Source organism: Xenopus laevis, chromosome 3S (assembly GCF_017654675.1).
Source record: "Xenopus laevis strain J_2021 chromosome 3S, Xenopus_laevis_v10.1, whole genome shotgun sequence".
In the NCBI taxonomy this organism is placed as follows: domain Eukaryota; kingdom Metazoa; phylum Chordata; class Amphibia; order Anura; family Pipidae; genus Xenopus; species Xenopus laevis.
In genome coordinates, this window is record NC_054376.1 from 2,385,356 (window position 1) to 2,391,355 (window position 6,000).

A 6,000-nucleotide genomic window follows, 5' to 3' on the forward strand; every position below is an offset into this window, starting at 1 on the left:
GCACTCGGGTTATGAGGGAAGAACGGACAGCATCAAGTCACCAGTTTAGAGGTATGATTTTTAACTTTCACTATTGGCAAAGATGTTGACATGTAAAGATGATGGAGAGAGAGAGAGAGAGAGAGAGAACTAAGCACACTTTGTTTTTGGAAAATAACAGCAAGCAAGTCAAAACTATACAGAACTAATTCTAAAACTAAGAGACAGCAGGATTGCAGATAGGGATGCACCGAATACAGGATTTGCTTCGGAATTCGGCTTTTTTTCAGCAGGATTCGGATTCGGACGAATCCTTCTGCCTGGCCTAACAGAATCGTAAATTGCATATGCAAATTAAGGCCGGGGAGGGAAATCACGTGACTTTTTGTCATAAAACAAGGAAGAAAAAAAAATGTTTTCCCCTTCCCTCTGGTCAAATTCGGCCTAATCTTTCGCGAAGGATTCGGGGGCTCTGGGCAAATCAAAAGTAGTGGATTCTGTGCATCGCTAATTGCAGAGCAAGACATATCCTAGGCCATACGTAGTATTATGTGAAAGATTAAAGGGATACTAATTAATTTTTCAAAATGAATCGGTTAATAGTGCTGCTCCAGCAGAATTCTGCACTGAAATCCATTTCTCAAAAGAGCAAACAGATTTTTTTATATTCAATTTTGAAATCTGACATGGGGCTAGACATTTTGTCAATTTCCCAGCTGCCCCTGGTTATGTGTCTTGTGCCTGCACTTAAGGAGAGTAATGCTTTCTGGCAAGCTGCTGTTTTTCCTTCTCAATGTAACTGAATGTGTCTCAGTGGGACCTGGATTTACTATTGAGTGCTGTTCTTAGATTTACCAGGCAGCTGTTATCTTGTGTTAGGGAGCTGCTATCTGGTTACCTTCCCATTGTTCTGTTGTTTGGCTGCTGGGGGGAAAAAGGGAGGGGGTGATATCACTCCAACTTGCAGTACAGCAGTAAAGAGTGATTGAAGTTTATCAGAGCACAAGTCACATGACTTGGGGCAGCTGGGAAATTGACAATATGTCTAGCCCCATGTCAGATTTCAAAATTGAATATAAAAAAATCTGTTTGCTCTTTTGAGAAATGGATTTCAGTGCAGAATTCTGCTGGAGCAGAACTATTAACTGATTCATTTTGAAAACATTTTTTTTTCCATGACAGTATCCCTTTAAAAAGTACTGAGTGTTAAGAGCAGGGTCATAATTGCCCATGCCCAGGGCAGCAGCGTTAGTGTATATTATGTGCCTAAATGGTAAATAAAAAAACAAAAATTAACACACAAACAAAAAAAAAAGCGGAGGGGGAAAGAGGGGCCACGGGGGGATGAAGAGGGTTATGATGACTGAAGATTGAATTAGTTATATTATTATTATAGTAATTTTTACCTGACAGATTAAAGCAATTCGTGAGGGGGGGGAATAAACGTGTACAGCGGTTCCTCTATAAAGATCTAAACTCTGTGAGCCGGAGCTTAAGAATCATGTTTGTAAATGTAGCCAGGGGCAAAGCTTTTCACTCCAACTGCGCTGAAGATGTGAGAAGGGCATGACAGTCATTAATAGAGGGCAGAAAGAAGTTATGTGTGTTTCGAGAGAATTTGGGTCAGAGGTAGATGTGAGTTAAAAGAAATTGGAATTGAGAAAATGAGTTACAGCTGTTCAGACTGGAGCCCCACATCAACAAAAAACAAATCAGAGGGAACACTGGTCAGTATTGTAAGTACATAAACTGTGTAATAGATAAAGGAGGAGAAGGTAACAAATCCATCATCCAAAACAGAGAGCTGCTAAATGTGGAAAGTGTCAGGACCAAATCAAGGAAATACTGTTCTCTTTTGGATATTTTATTAGAAGTAAGTAATGGAGAAAGGGAGAAGACCAAAATTGCAAAATCAAATGAGACAATGGCATGGAAAGTCATGAAACAATGTTATGGAGCTAAGAAGTAGTGGAGGCGGAGGAGGGAGGTCTGTAAATAACAACAGCACATGCAGAGAGATGCTAATATTAATTAACACCATACTAATAAATAAAGAAATAAAGAATAAAGAAATTAAATAGTGGTGTCTTTAAAGCTACAAAAGAAGGACTGAAAATGTCTGTCTCCACTAGTGACCAGCAATATGAGATAAAGAGAAAGGTCTCAGAAGTGTTTGATGAATAAAGGTGAATAAGGTTAACTGGGTAGGAACAAAGGGCAAGTATAGAGATTATTAGAGAAGATGAGTATGTGGCCAGGGAGCTTTATGTTGCTTGATGAAAACAGGCTATTGCCAAGCCCACAATTTTGTAATTCGGCCCTGTACATTTCTGCATAATAAATGGGTTGAAGTGAAGACAGTTGAACAGATTGTTATTTTCTTCACGCTGAGCTGCACTGGGGATATGTTGCTACCCCCCTCATTTAACTTCTGTTAAAAAACATGAGCTGAACAGTAGGCAGAGGATGGCTGCATTGTGGAGATGGATTTTGAGGTACTGAAAGTAGCTGGGGAGCAGAAAAGCAGAAAGATCTATAGTGTGAACAAGGAGGAATGTGTAAATGGGAGCAATGTTGAGGCCAGTCAAAAAAACAGTCAAAAGAAGAATAAAACAAACTAATTGTGAAGGTCGCTGAACAGACAAGGATATACAGAGTGCATGGGTTAGGGGGCATGGGTTAGATAAAGGGCACCCCTTCTTGTAGCTCCATTAATAGGCACAGCATCTGCCTGTGTGGAGCTACACTGAGCCAATATTGGTACGGTCTCTATTTAGTGGAGCTCCACATCCAACACCATGACTTTCAATGGAGCTACATGAAAGAGCACATTACAGCAGATCTGTATAAACCCCAGGCAAAGGGAAGGATCTGCTGCGGGAGCCCTTGCCCTTAGAGTTTTGGAACAGATAATCTGAAAAGAGGGGGCATCAGAGCACATTTATATTTATTCAACACAATAAAAGCACAGCCTGTGCCCATAAAGAGCTGAAGTGGGGAGTGAAGGATCTGTGTGGTAAATTCTTTCCCAAAACGACAGTAACTGGTGGGTACAGTAAATGGGGCACATTTTACAAAGAGGCGCAGAATATAATTCTCTTGTTTTCTTCACTTTAAGAACCCCCGTACCCAACATATTTCCTGGATTGCCCTGAATAATCAGCTCTTTTACTATTGGATCATTGCAGTGGAGCAGGGCACACAGCAGGGGCACAGAAAAGGATCTGATTGGGGCAAAAGAGGGCAGAATCAAGAGCAAAGCTGGTATTGCTGAGATGCACAAGATCCCTTTGGATGAAAGGTTGGGTCACAGTAAAAATGGACAACATCAGTCTTTAGCCATTTGTCTTTCAACAACCATTAAGGCTAAAGCTATTAGTGGCACCATTGTGCTGACCCTCTCTAATAAACAAACTGCATCAATATTAGGCAATGCTTAGAATGGCCTTGGCATTTTTATATGTGATGCTACCACATCATTGAATTGATTCTGTTTTACATAATTCAAGAAAATGGCATTCCAAGCAACTTTCCAGCACGAAGCCATTAAATATTCCAGATGGCTTAAAGTTATGTGTAAGTGAAATTGCTTTCTGTTCTCTGCAGGAGACGTCCGTTCTCTACCAGGTCAACTGGCCTCTGTTACATTATTTCAGGAGTCAGAGCCAGCAGTGCAGAGAATTACAGCAATTCGACAGACACTGCGTTCAACAGCAATTACATTTACACATTTCTTTGTAATATTTGTAATAACTATACTGGCTAGTTGCTTAGCATTACACTTTCATATTAATGAACCTTATTTAATGTCCATAATGCAGATTCTTGAAATAGGCAAGCGTGTATTTATACACAGATACCCCGTAACAATTTATTACACTTTGCTGCCATCTAGTGAAAATATCTTGTTACAGCCAGAAAAAGAATTGGCAGAATCTCATGTTTGCATGAGAAAAGCAGTTTATATTGCCAATCACTGCCTTACCTGCAACATTTGCTAATACTGCGCTCATTTCTTCTTCTTCTGACAGTTAGTTATGCTCTCCTATTCAATTCACTTTATCGGATCTTTTCTCAAAATCTGTCCCACATACCCCTAAGGAAGGGCCATTGAGGAAGGGCCATGCGGTCCCGAAACGTTTGAACATTGAAGTGTTGTGAGCACCATGGAATAAAGTTTGGGATTCACCCGTTTGTAGCAGACAAGGTACTGGCTTTCCATTTATTTTTGACCACATACCCCTAAGCCATTTCTGGTCATAACTCATGGTTTTCCTTAATCATTGTACCGAAATCCCTTTATCCAAAGACCCTGTTGTGCAAAGTTTGCAATTCCCATATCATCCCTTACCCAGGGGCAATGTATGTGCTTTCCTATCTGATATCTCTGAAACTTCTTTGAGGTAGTGTCTCTGTAACTTCTTCTTAAAATACAAAGTCTATAGTTAAAGTCTATAACAGTTAAGGTTGAACTGGATGGACTTGTGTCTTTTTGTACATTTATGGGCATTTATACTGTATAATGGAAAATATGGGTGTTCTGGAATGCTTCTTCAGCATTAAGGTGTTAGCCACTGAAAAATTGCAGAAATGTGAGGTTAGGGGATACTTTTTATTATAATAATAGAGTATCTTACGCAGTTAGCCAATCAAAGGTATCACCTAACCTCACACTTCTTCAGTCCCAGGCAGTGGCGTAACTAGATTTTTCTGGGCCCCACAGCAAATTAATTTTAGGGCCCCCAACATATCCAGTGTTTGTCCTGTTTTAACAATATATGTTGAAATTGCTCATCAATGAGAGCCTCATGGGGCCCCCTGTACCTCCTGGGCCCCCCTGCAGCCGCAGGGTCTGCTTCCTCTGTAGTTACGCCCCTGGTCCGTGGCAAATATCTTCCTACAAGATACTATTTAGCTTCCTGCTATAAGCATACCTCCCAACATTTTGGACGTAAAAAGAGGGACAAAATTTTTTTTTCCGCATGTAGCGCAGCATTTTTTTGACCACACCCCTTTCTGTGGCCACACCCCCTAATTACCATGTTCGTTTTACAAAATTTGGCAGGTTATGAAAGTTTGAAAATATTTCTCCTTATCTAAACTGTGTTTTTGTGTCTCAAAATTGTTACAAAGTCTCTTATTTGCACCTGTTAGCTGTTCTGGGCTCTCTGCTAAAAGCCAATTAAGTGAGAAACTTTGTTTCTTTTTCCGGCTGTTCAGTGCAGAGAAAAGAGGGACTTTCCAGAACAAATGAGGGACTGCGGGTTGAGCTGTCAAAAGAGGGACTGTCCCTCCGAAAAAGGGACAGTTGGGAGGTATGTTAGCATATTTCATGGTCATTCCCAATTTCTTTATGGGAAAAAGATGCTTAATAATGGAAGAATATAGTAAGTAGATATAAGACTAGGAGAATAAAAAGGTGCAATGAGGAGAGGAGAAATAGTAGTTTGGAAAGTTGTTTTCTGGTGGGCCCCTGGCATCCCAGTCTGACACTTGCTGGGGTTAAAGGGGTTTTACACCTTTGAGTTAACTTTTTAATATGATGTAGAGAATGATATTCTGAGACAATTTGTAATTGGGTTTTTTCTGTTTTTGCTTTATTTAGCGTTTTATACAATAGCTCTTCAGATTGCAATTTAAGCATTCTGGTTGCTAGGGTCCAAATGACTAGAATATGACTAGGAGAGGCCTGAATAGAAAGATGAGGAATACAAATAGCAATTACATTTGTAGCTTCACAGAGAATTTGTTTTTAGATGAGGTCAATGACCCCCACATTTGAAAAAGAAACATAAAAAAATGAAGACCAATTGAAAAGTTGCTTAGAGCTGTCCATGCTATAAAATAGTAAACGTTAACTGAAAGGTCAATGAAGAATTGCTTTCTAGTGAATATGTAAAATAGGAAGGTTCTGTTGTTCCATTAGGAAACACGAACTCTGACCTTTTCTGTTGGTCACTGAGCCTAAAGAGTATTAATTCCTTGATTGAGAGGCGGAACATCCCACTGTGCCCGTCTATT